At 44.4% G+C, this 12997-nt stretch overlaps 1 protein-coding gene across 3 annotated transcripts in view; it reads left to right on the top strand.

The window, feature by feature from the left end:
• Positions 1-4658: 4658 nt before the first annotated feature.
• The window catches only part of SV2C (synaptic vesicle glycoprotein 2C), a 181477-nt gene continuing 173138 nt past the window's right edge, over positions 4659-12997 (top strand). For 2 of the 3 annotated variants that reach the window (XM_084833436.1, XM_084833435.1), the window contains exon 1: positions 4659-4816. The gene's annotated coding sequence lies outside the window, so the exon portion shown is untranslated. The remainder of the gene's footprint in view (positions 4817-12997) is intronic. The other variant, XM_084833434.1, reaches the window with a different exon arrangement.

Below are 12997 nucleotides of genomic sequence, written 5' to 3'. Positions count from 1 at the left end.
GAGTGCAGGTTCGATCTCTAGTATCTCCAGAAAGAGTTGGGAAAGACCAGTGTCTGTATCCTTGGAGAGTCACTGCCAGTCAGTGAAAATAATATTGAGCTAAATGGACCAATGGCCTGACTCAGGGCAATTTCCCTTGTTCCTTGTGCTCTTTTTACCCTTGCCACTGGTAAGTTATATGAGCACCTTGACTGAGGCAACTTTTTCCTATGCACCACAGTAGATACACTGTGTAGTTCTGTAATGCTAAACTAGGTATAAAGTACATACCCTACAAAAGCATGCACTGGAGGAGTTCCCCTCCAGGCACATTGCCAGTATTACAGTGTCAATTTAGGAAATGTTTTGTAAGATAAGGCGCTGTTGCTATCACTGAGTCTATGTGTACTCTATACACTCTGCATTCACAAGATTTCAGAATTGCAGAATCAGTCACTAATTTGCAACATTTGTTTTTATGTATTTGTCATGTCTGTATCCCACTCTTCCTCCAAGGATGAATCACCTGATTTATCCTCATAGCAATGCTGTGATGTAGGTTATGCTGAGAGATGGTAAAAAAATGCACAAATTAATGTTCTTGATAAGTAAATTAGGTTACCTAGATTTGGAGACATGGGATAAGGTAACCCTAGACATGGAAGGGAGGGATACACATCTATCCCACTATACAAAAAAGATTGTAAGTCTTGTAGGTGTATGAACTGGGCCACATTCAGCAGGTAATGTGAAAGGAAGAAGCTTCCTTCTTAACCCCAAATGCACTAGTCGTTATATCTTAGATGGGAAAACAAAAATAGTCTTTTTTAGCACCTTTATGCCACACTATCCTTTGACTGAACAGCACCAACCAAGTTGAATTGAAAATAAATTGACTTGCATTGATGATAGATTATAAATATCCCGATTTGGTTTAGCTTTTCACAAACAGAATACTATGCATGAGAGAATACAATGGCATGAAACAAAAGGTGAAAGGCGACTTTGTGCTCAATGTGATTCTCTGGCCTGGCTGTCAGGAAAGTGACAGGCATATCTTGTCACAATGTTGGTTTGGACTGCAACATGTCATAGTCTCCAGGTATCATGTCACACAGCTGAAGAGGCAGGTCTGAGAAGGGCTTGCACTGTGTGTTCTTAAAGGGAAGAATTGTTTTTCATTTGATGGAGGGGGAAGATCTAATTGGCATCCAAATATCCTAACTACACTATCTTTCTAACTGTCTTCTCAGGGCCAAAGGAGATGCGACATTAATGAAATTATTGCCCCCTGTATGCTTACTTTTTTCTTTACTAAATAACAGCTGCGTGCATAGGCGAGGCTGGTCCAGACTGAGACTGCAGCATGAGGCGAGTTTATTTTATTCCTTTGCCTCGGCCATGGTCCCAATTTAGATCACCTCTCCTCACCCACCCCACCCTTCTGAAGAGTGAGGTGCACACTTTGAGGGTGCTCCTGGACTCAGCACTCTTGATGGAGGCACAAGTGGCATCAGAGGCCAGGAACACTTTTTACCATCTTTGGCTGCTTCATCAACTGCAGTCCTATCTGGAGAAAGCAGGCCTGTAGTGACTCATGTTTTTTTCCCCCAAGACTGGATTACTGCAGTGCACTCTATGTGGGGTTGCCTTTGAAGACAGTTTAGAAACTTCCATTGGTGCAGAATACAGCACCAAGGATATTAGTGGAAGTTGGGGAAATGGAACATGTTGCAGCTATTCTTTACCATTGCATTGGCTGCCCAGTTGTTCCCAGTCCCAAATTAAAGTGCTGGGTTTAGCCTTTAAAGCCCTAAATGAGTTGGGACCTGGCTGTTTGAAGCTTGCCCATGCACTGAGATCAATGTTTGGGGTCTTCCTCTTTAGCCCATCTTTAAAAGATCTTAGATTGGTGGGTACGAGGAGCAAGCAGGGCATTCTCTAAAATTAAATCTCCCGAGTCCCAGTCCAATGCTCTAACCACCACACCGGCTGTTATAGCAGTATGCTGAAGCTTTGTGGCCCATTATGTGAGCTTGGTTCTGTCTTTCCAAGCTTAACTTGCAGTTGATATGTCCTGGTCCTAGCATGCTCTCCCCTCACCCCAGGAGACATATTTTTTTCCTGTGAGAAAAGAGAGGAAAATGAGAGGACTGAGAGATGTTTGTATTCTGGCCAGTTTCAAAAATGTCCTGTGCAACTCATTATACTTATAATGCTTGGTGTGAAACAGAACACTTGGCTGAGTTTGTTGCTAGCTCAAGCCATTTGGATTTGTTTTACTAAACTTGTCCTGTAGCTACCTGATGAATTATATTGTTTCTGTTCTTGTCAGATATGGGTTATCATGACACAAAGATAAATCTGTACGATACTGAACTAGATGACATTTAGGATACAACCCAGTGGGGCTCTTCTAGGCCCAATGTAAGCTCTCTTTCCACCTGAAGCAGAATTTGTGCTGCCGCTGTACAAACCTCATTGCCTCCCTCCCTGTTATTGCTGCTGCACTTGTGTCTGTCCCCCTCTTACCTTTGCTGCCGAGTGAGATGTTGCAGGATATATTCAGAAGGCACATGAGGCAGCCACCTTGCTAAAGCTAAGCAGGTTTGGCTCTGGTCAGTGCTTGGAGGGGAGATCACCCGGGAACCACATGTAGCCACCTTGAGTTCCATGACAGAGGAAAGGTAGGGTATAAATGTAATAAATAAATAAATCTCACAATAAATTCAGGGCCCTGTAGCAACAGAAGGCCAGAGGCTGATCCAAACAGCCCCACCGGCCACTGTCTTGCTGCGGCAAATTCCACAGCAGGAAAACAGCTGGTGGAGCTTTCTAAAGCACCTGTTGGAGGTGGTGGTGGGCTCTCTGAGCTGCGGCTGGGGGCGTGGCGCAGTTTGCCACTCTTCCAGCTCCACTGCCTCATGTGGATGTCTCACTCTGCTTCTTTGAGGGCCAGCCCTGGTCTCTTATGTCCTTAAATGGCCAGCAGATCATTGCTACTGTTGTACATGTGCTTATACAATTACATTGTGAAGCTGGGGGCTGGGCATTAATCTGTGGACAATAAATTATGGTTCTGAGTGGGTGCTGTGTTGCGGTGTAGTAGAGGATGTAAGAGCAAGATGAATCTGTGAGAGGAGGTCTGAATTCATCTTTGGCATCTCCAGTTAAGTCCTCCTCCTCCTGCAGGTGTGAGCCAAGTATTTGTTTGGCTTCCAGTGTGGTGCATGGTGGTGGTTTGGTTAAATGCCAAATAAACGCTCAGCTCGAACCTGCTGCAGGAGAAAGCCTTGAGAGGAAGTGAGGAGTACTCAACTACATTGTGGCTGGAATGTTCTGGAAAGGTGTTCCTTGTCTCTCTCTTCTTGTCTGACAAAGCCAGCCATGTTGCTGCCCCTAATTTAGCCATATGCAACAGCTGCCTGGCCAGCCTTGTGGGAGAGCCCTTCCTGCTTACTCTGCTGGGTGGGAGTCCTGGACCTCTGCCCCTAGGTCTAGCCCTGATGCTGGACTTAGGGGTAGCTATACTGCACATTGCTGACAAACCTATATTAGAATAACATGCAAAGCCACAGTTTGTATTCATGCTGATTCTGCCAGCCGCATCCCAGGCGGAATCCAGGCTATAACAAGTGCCTGGGTTGTGCACAGTGTAGTATGACTCTACCAGGGCCGCCATTTCCCCTGCCGCTCAAGAGTTATTTTGTGCCTTTTGCAGCTGCATGAAATTCAGCAGGTGAATGAAGATTTCCTGACTTCTCTGTCTTCTTGGTTGGGCCCCATAGGCTAGGCTGGGCCCCTACATTGTCCTTCTGCCAGTAAACGAAGAGTCTTGCCTGCATCTTAAAGATCTGTGTCAACTCTATTGTTGCACAGGCTTGGGTCCATGAATTGTATGCTGCAGTAAATGTTAGTCTTCAGGGTGCCACAACGAGAGTCCTTTCCTCTTTTGCAGCATCAGACTAAGGGTGCAATTCTATGCCTCTTCAGACAAAAAAAGTCCTACAACACCCAGCATTCCGCAGACAGCGATCCCTGTGAAAATTACGCTTCACTTGTTGAATTCGGATTCAACGCAGCGGATCCCATACGAGCAGCAGGGCGCCGGCCAAATTTCGCTGCCACGTCTCGCGGTCAGTTGGTTCCCCATGCCTTGACCAACAGCCCGTGCGTTCCCCAAAGTCCTGCCACTCACACCGCGACCACGCGTTCCGTACGTATAGCCCCGTTCTAAAACGTCTGGCCAAATCCGAGTTATGTCACAGGCAGCCACTGCTGCTTGGGAAGAACATGTACTGCATTGGGAAGAACATGTACCTTATTCGCATTGCACGTTCCCCCTCCTAGCTCGTTTTCCGAGAAACTGATCTGCCCGCGCGCGCTCGCCTGGTCTCGCACGGCTTCCCGCCCTCCTCCTCTTTCCCGCCCTCCCGCGGCTTTCTTCAGGCGGGGGAGAATGGGCTTGCCCGGCCGTCGCACCCTCCCACGCCTGCAATTCTTAATCGTGCGTCGCCCGCTGCCTGCCTGCCTGCCTCCCGCCCTCGCGGCGACTCTCCCAAAGCGCTTCGGCACTGCAGCAGAGGGAGCGCGCGCTGCACCGGGGAGCCCGCACGGCCGCTTTTCCCGCCCCTGCTCGGGCCTCTGTCACGCCCCGCGGCTCCTCCTCAAGAAAGGACGGGGGGAGGGGCGCCGGGGAGAAGAGAGAAAGAGCCCGGTCTGTCGCCGCCTCCAGCAAGCCGCAGCGCTACTACGCCGGGCTCCAAGGCGTTGGAAAGCGAGTAAGCGGCTTGGCGAGGAGAGGCAGACGGCTGCAGGCTGGCCGCGCTTCCAGCGGGTAAGTGAGGCTTCCCTTCGGGAACCGTTTGCCGGCTTGAGGAACTTTTACATAAATGTACTTAAATATATATTTCCCCCGCCCCGTCAGCTTGGTTGTTTGGACTGGAGCAGCTTTGGAAGGCGGCTTCGCCTCGAACTTTTCCTTCATAAAGCGCCGCTGGAGGAAGGAGTGGTTCTGCTTGCCCGGCGGCAGCGGGAGAGAGGTTAGCAGCGAGCGGCAGCAAACCCATTGCAGCCCGCGCTCTTCTCTCAGGAAATATAACTTCAGTCGAGTTCAGTGGGACATTGCCTCAGGTAAAGCAGGGTTTGCGCGGCCGCGCTGCAGCCTGAGCCTAGGCGTGTTTGCTCCCACCGAGCTCGATGGGGGCTTGCTCCCAAGAAAGCGCGCGCACGGAAGCGCACCCCCCCCCCCGGCCCCGGGAAGAGTTCCGTTTTGGTGCCTGGAGAGGGCGAACCCCAGCTCGACCCGGTGAAATGTCCTGCCATCATGCACTGGTTATCTCCAAAGCTTCGGCTGGCTAGCCAACCCCCTTGCTTTTGCTTTTCATCTCTTACTCCCCCCCGCACCGCCTAGGAGAACTTTGTGGGTAGGGACGTAGGGTAGACATGAGTTGCGAGACGGTGCGGTGGTAGAGTTTCGAGGAGTCGGACGTGGAAAGCAGCAGGCGGTAGCGGCGGGGAAGCGTGGAAAGAGGATGCGAAAGGTGCACGACAACTACAAAAGAGCGAGTCAGACCTTTGCAGTGCGATGCGACGGGAAAAACCGTGAGGCGTTTCAAAGTGCTTAAAACACACCACCACCATCAGGTATCAGGCCCCTCGCCATAGGATGAATCGGCAAGATTCTTCCCCTCCCTCGGAAGCTTGCAAAGTTGTTGGCTTATAGTTCATCACATCTCGAAAAGACCCGACTCCGGTTATTCTTTAAATCGCCGCATACTTTGGCAACATCGATCAGCAGCTAGCTAGACATTTCGGGAGGTCTCCCCTAACTCCCTTCGTTTCCTTTTCTTTCCTTCCTCTTCTTCCCTCTAGGTTCGCTTGGCGCGCGGAACTGCAGCGCCTGGGGGCAATAACCGGGACGGCTGCACCAGGGGTGGGTGGCGTGGGGCTCACGCGCGGACCTGACTCGGCATTTATGGGGACTTCGGTGGGGACGGAAGCGCGCGGATTCTAACTCGGCGCGTGCGCCTCCCCGGAGTCGCTACTGGGAATCCCTCTCCCCACCCCTCCTCTCCGCCGTGCGCCCGCGGAGCGCGCGGAGCTAATCGCTGGATGCTGACGGAGGCGGGGGTTGTGGACGTACTCGGGATGCCGCTTCGACGTGTGAGCAGAAAGCGGGTGGCGCGGGAGCGGGGCGGGGGAAGGCGAGGAGGAGGACAGGCATGCGAAAAAGGAGTTCCCCTTCCTTGTCTCGCTAAGCTACGTTGAGATAGTTCAGCCTTTTGTCATTGAATGGATCCAGTGCTGTTTGCCCGCATACGGTTATGCGATAATGCTGGATCAGAATGTGAAATACAAGAGACTCCCTGGCCAGTTCTGTGGAGCTGTGGGATATATGTTCCCCTTCTCTTTTCGCTCACCCCCGCCGAATAAGAAACGAGTGGCAAACCCAAAGGGGCAGAATGCAGAGAGGAAACTCCATCCAGCTTCTGGTCCAACCTTTCTTGGGCTGCATTGCACTGCAGTGCAGGGAGCTGACAACAAATATGATGCTGTGGTCTTTCTGAGAGAGGGAGGGTGGCATACAGTTCCTGTTCATTAATACAGGATGTCTGGGATGGTAGTAGATGGAGAAGAATCAACATGATATGAGTGTATGTTTTAAGGAGCTGGTGTAAACCCGTACATAATCCAAGCACTAAAATGAGTCGTTTATTCCCCCATTCTAGAATTGTTGCAAATGATTTGGGTATTTGTTGGGATCCCCCATCTGTCTACAAAAAGCAAGTCATTTTATAAAAATAATACTTGGCTTTTATTTTAATGTGTTCTGCTTTAACACAAGTGATATCCTTGTTTGGGATGTACATTTTGGTATGTGGTGGTGGATGATGTTAATGACTGCTTCTTTAACAAAGCACTCCAATTCCTCTATAGCAAACAAAACACAAAAAATAAAAATAATGCATTTGGAAGCAAAACACAGAAAATAAATTTCATTTCATGTTCAATTATTTTGTTGAAAATCTCCCACCTCCCAATAAAACATGTATTCGTGGACCCACAAAATCTTGTTTGTAATTGAATTAAGAGTGACTCCCCTCAAATTCTGAAATATTGCAAAGTATTTAAAATGATTTTTAAAATTATGCATGCTTGTAAGAGTGCCTGCTACAGTAAAAATGCAATTATAAGAAAGTAAAATTTTGGTAATTAACTTTTCTGGTAAATCTCATGAGTATAGGCATATTTAAAATTACACTTGTATGGACAAAGGAAGTAAAAGGTTAAATACTCCTACATGTTCCTGTTAATCTTTATTAATTTAGACTGTAATCCTAAACACATTTGCTAAGAGTAAGCCCCATTATATTTAGTGGGACTTACTTCTGAGTAAACATGCATAGCATTGCTCTGTTAATAAAGCTAATTTTGGGCATCAATAAGCACGTACAGGGTATTGTCATTCCCTAACAACGACCTTATGTTAAAAAAAATACCTTGCAAAAAAAGAATGAAATAAATAAAGGTTGTTTTTTATTAGGTCTGCACCAAATACTGCTTTATATATTTCAAAAATGCTCATTTTAAAAAAATGATGTGATAGTTATAGGGAATTTCCTCTCAGTTTTGATCAAATATAATTAGAAAAGAGAATGAAAGGGCAAAAAGCATTAATAAAGCCTGCATTCTGAGGCTGTACATATTGCAGATGTAATAAATGGTGTGTGATAAGAGTGATCAGAATGTCAATAAATGAATCATATTTCTCAGTGTATGCATGTGGGATATAACATAAGATTTCAAAATGAACTAAAAAATCAGTATCATTCAGAATATAGAACGGGAAACTATTCAGGAATGGCCTAGTTAGTGCTCAGGAAAATTTGACCGTACCAGAAACAGGATAGAAGGACATAATCTAAAGACAGAATAATGAAATTGTATTACTTTAAAAGTAAGCGAAAATGAAATTATGTAAACCTTTGTTGTGTTACACCTCAATCCTGGACAAATTTTAATTGGAAGAACTGGAAGAAAGCCCCACTGACTCCAGTAGAATTGACTTCCCAGTAAGTGGTGCAAGATCCTAACACCCTTACAACCAGCCCAGTCCTAGCCTTGTTGCCTTTAACAGAAAACCCCATTGAATATATATAAGATTACTCCTTTAGTCAAGCAGCCATGTTACACTTATATGTATTTATGGAAACCTGAATATCAATGCTTATTTAATCAAAACACATCATTTAGATTAAATGGATTTGCAAACATGAAAGGGAGCTCACTCACAGCTGCTGCTGTATTGGTGTTACGTAGCACATAGTTTAACATCCTAGAACAGATACGGGCTTGATTTTAAAATGTCACGGTAGCTGTGTTTCTAGCTTAAATTTATTGAGTGTGTATCTGTAAAGGGCTATGTAAAAATATGTCTTTATTACTGAAGTGCATTTGAGTTTATGTGCTGGAGGGCAGTAAGAACAATGAGAAATTGTGTGCTAGGCTTTTAATGTTTCCCTGAAAAATATATTTCTCTAAATAGAAAAAAAAAATCTTTTTGCTTTAGGACTAAAGTCGAAAGACAAGGTCAGGTTTTCAAAGTGTACTTTGTAAAATGTCTGCTCACCAGATAATTGTTTAAAATTAAGTTTTAGATACTGTTGTGTGTAACTTTAAATGTTGTGCATCAAGATTCAGCGTTTACAAATTCCATGCAAACAAATTTATAGACTCTTGTGAAAGTATACATTTGGACAAACTATTAACAATTGGTGTAAAATCTTTTTTTTAAGAACATGCATTTTTTTAAATAAAGCATTTAACTTGTTCTTTACCATAATTGAAGCATACTTTCTCTGTTCTGATAACAATACAAGAATAAAATTTTAGAAATAACAAAGAATAGCTGCACATTTGTGGGAGATTCTACACGTAAGAAAAAACTTATTTGAAATGTAGGGAAACTGTTAGATGTTTGACAGTATTTCTGTTGCCCATCTACATTAATGATTTAATACACAACATAAGGTGGAATGCTCAAGGCTGAAGAGGATACATTAAGACCATGTATACTCTGTACTAAGTATTATCACTCTGAACTCAGCAAAACAGAACTCGCAATATGTGTAAATTAAGCAAATGCCTGTATTTGGGGCAAGGTGTTCTAGGTAATTGAAATTCCACTGAGCCTATCCAGTAGTTCTGAGATTGTACTGAACACTGGTCATACCATTGCAGACTTACGTTTACATTCATAGGGACTAGAAACTTGTTCTTTAAACAAATGAATGTTTGTCTCAGCATACTGTTTTTTATGACTGCCAAGTGATACATATTTTAATTGAACTAAATGGCTTTTATGGTGGGGGGGATAAAATCAAAGGAAAGCAATGCGATATAGATCTGTGAGGCTCTTTATGATTTCTGAAGAAGATTCCATAGATATAAAAAATCATGAAAAAGAACTTACTGCAATTGTTTAAAAATTGTTTAAAATATTTTTATCCCACCTTCTGTACTGAGTATCCAAAACAATAAAAGACAATAATACTAACAACAATATCAAATAAAATTAAAGTAACAGCAACAGAACAGTAATCAAAGGGCTTTCTATTCTTCCCTCCCCAAAGGTGGCTTACAACAAATAAAATTTATTTGACTTGGCAGCAAAGGTAGACACTTTACTCTCAGGGAGCAGTTTAAAGCCTGGGTACTACCACTGAAAAAGTCCTGTCCCTTGTCTGTGGTCACCACTCACCTAACCTTGAGAGATGGGGCCAACCAGACCAGAATCTCTGATGATCAGCAAGTGGGCAGGTTCATATGGGAGAAAGCAGTCTTTCAGATAAATGTTTTATTTTTCCTTAGTGGAAAAACAAGCAATAGTAAAAGTCTGAATCTATTGTATTTACTTTTAAGACCTGTTGTAATAAAAGAAAGCAGTCAATTAAAGGAGTTGAGTATTACACAGTACATTTCTAGCCTTGAATTTGAGTTTTGGAGCGGGAAGAGATCCATTCCCTTACTATCAACAAAACTCTTCTTTCATCTTAATTCACTGAGATGCATACAAAAAAGTAATAAATATGGGGAAAGACAATAAACAATATAGCAGCATCTTGTGATTGTATGGTAAAAAAAAAAGAGAGAAAAGCTTGCAGTTATTGGTTTGATAGAAGTCTTGCGGACCATCTGAAGAGTTTAAATTCAAAACCTGTAGTGATGTGCCTATCACGTGCTGGTTATAGAAATTATTTCAGGAAGGAAGAGAAATACATTCAGAAAACACACACAAGAATTGCTGTTGATCTAGGTATGCAAGTGTTTAGGAAGTCAAGGCAGGGATACTAGGAATCAGTGAAAATGGTGTAAGTCGAAGTCCATGAAGTTACTACCTTACAAAACGTACCTATCTGTGTTACTAAGTAGAAATGCATCAACAACGTAAAAAAGAAAAACAATGTGAGTGCACTCTCTTCCAGTTTGGGGGAAAACAGTCCTGCCACCCAGTCACCTGGAGAAGATTCTTACTCTCCATAGGTGACTAAGTAAGTGACTACGTGCAAGCCTGGTTTAAGTAGAAGGCAGTATTTTTATTTCCATTAATAATCTGGATAATACCCTTCACTTTTGGGGCTTCAGAGCATTCTAGAAAATATTTTTAAAAATGATGGCACAAGTATGAAACTTAGTTTTGCTCCAAAGCCATTTTTAAACAGTTATGTCTTGCACCTAATTTTGCATGAGGGTGTAATGGGACTGTGCCCCAGATATATGGGTCCTAACACATAGAAGTGTCTTTCTGCTGTATTGAGCTTAATCCAAAGCATAGAAAAGAAGGCAAATAGGAGAGGGGGACATTCAGCAAGAAAAGGTGATTCAGTTACACCTGTGTCTTCTGATCATGGGGTTTTATCATATTCATAGAAAACCCAATGCGTTTTGGACACACCCATTGTGGCCAAGATAGGTAGAGTTAGACAAATATGAGAGTGGACAACCCAAACTGGAGTGGGATTGGAAGCTCCAGGCCTGCCTCTGCTCCTTGGCAAATCTCTCCAGGATTCTCACTTGTTCAAGAAAAGGGTCCAGCCTGGCCAGAACAGTGTCGAGGAAAGGATAGCACCTTCTTTCCTTGTTGCAACTTAGCTTATCCTTAACTTGAGGGGCATAGGCTTTCTCCTCCTCCTTGCACAGCTCAATCTGTCCTGTCTGCTTGGTTGCAGTAGTTGCAGAGGAAGGAAGGGAAATATGCCCCACATTTTTCCTTTTATTAGAATGAATGGCTGCATTCACTGTGGAAGAAAATATGAGCTGCCAACAGGGAAACTGTTTTTGTGGGGTCAAATATGCACCCTAACATGGTGGGTGTGGGCTGGCCTTCACATCTAGCTATTCTGTCTTTTTCTCTTACTGGATTTTCTGCTGTAAGAAAAAAGATGTCTGAACCCAGGCAGCATAGCTTGTTTGGGTGTGAGGGTAGTGACCCTCAAATAACCCAACAACAGTCCATGGGTTATTTTAGGGTTGCTTCTCCTTCAAACAACCATGCTGCCTGGGTTCAGATGACATGGCAAGCCATGCCAGCAAGGGTAATTAGGGAAATCTGGCCAGCATGCGACCAGCATGTGTGGTGGGTTTAGCAAGCCACTGTGACTTATTGACCACATCATGATTGTGTGAACCAGGTCATTGGCAGGTTCAGATGGTCTTCTAAACCAGCGGTCCCCAACCTTTTTGCTGCCAGGGAGCGGTCTCGTGGAAGATAATTTTTCCACGGACCGGGGGGGGGGATGATTTCGCTGGCGGACTTCTGGCCGCTGGGACGCAAATGGCGTCCGTGTAGTGGATGCCATTTGCGTCCCTATTCTTTGCAGTAATTGGCTACGTAAAGATTTATGTAGCCTATTACTTGAAGAACAGGGACGCAAATGGCATCTGCTATGCGGTCGCCATTTGCGTCCCAGCAACTGGAAGTCAGCCAGTAGCTGGAGCTGGCCAGCAGCTCTGCGGACTCGCCACGGAGTGGAGCCGGCCAAGGCTGGCGAGGATTCTGGTGTGGGGGAGGGAGGGATCGCCTCCACCCCTGCGGACACAAGGTAAGGGGGTTTCGCATACCCCTACTGCGGCCCGGTTGCTAACAGGCCATGGACCGGTACCGGTCTGCGGCCTGGGAGTTGGGGACCCCTGTTCTAAACCATGGTTACAAATGAGCCATGGATTCAAATGCTCCCTTTGAATAGATCTTGAGAGAACCATGTTGTGAACACATTGGCCCCTGTTCACAGCCACCACTACCCCTAAATGCTAAAAGAGAAGCACTTTTTATGATGGCAAAAATACTTGCAAGAAGCTCCCCCAAACTTTGGCTCAGCTCTAGATTTTACTTGTCTAATCCTAAATACAGGTTCTTGAAATTGGACTTACTCCCATGTATATGTACATAGCAATAAGGTGTTAAAATGTTGAAAAATGTAGTTCTTTCTTCTGGGAGCTACTGTAGTGTAATAGTAATAATGTTACCTTGCAAACATTACTATTCAGTGTATTTCATAGTGACTGGGAGATAACAGTGTTGTTCAGATAACCACTGATGGTTTCAGGTTCCTGTTTTTTAAAAGCTGCTTCTTTTTTAGTTAGCTTGGGACTTTTGATCCTCTGCCACCAACTCTTTAAAACGTTTCGCCAAGCCAAGTAATGAATCTAATGAATGATATAAAGCTGCTACCATAATTACATATTGGAAAAAGTACGTTATACTTAAAAATAAATGGAATTTATTTCCAAGTCAGTATTTTTAGGATCAAAGTATAAAAATAGATAATATATTCTTACATCATCAGGTTTCTGGGAACATGAAGGGCTCAATCTGTGAGCTCATTCCTAAATTCTAAGCCAAATTCACATTAGCTCCAGTCTAGATCTAAAGAAAATTAGTTATGTTTAAGGCTGCAAACCTATATACCACCCCTAACCAAGGCAGCAGTAGTGCTACAGAGTGTGCCAAGGGTCA

The sequence above is a fragment of the Heloderma suspectum genome, chromosome 2 (genome assembly GCF_057233095.1).
Source record: "Heloderma suspectum isolate Gila_16-S chromosome 2, 16-S_ref, whole genome shotgun sequence".
Classification (NCBI taxonomy): domain Eukaryota; kingdom Metazoa; phylum Chordata; class Lepidosauria; order Squamata; family Helodermatidae; genus Heloderma; species Heloderma suspectum.
Note: the sequence above shows the minus strand (reverse complement) of the source record. Positions and strands in the feature narration are given on the sequence as shown.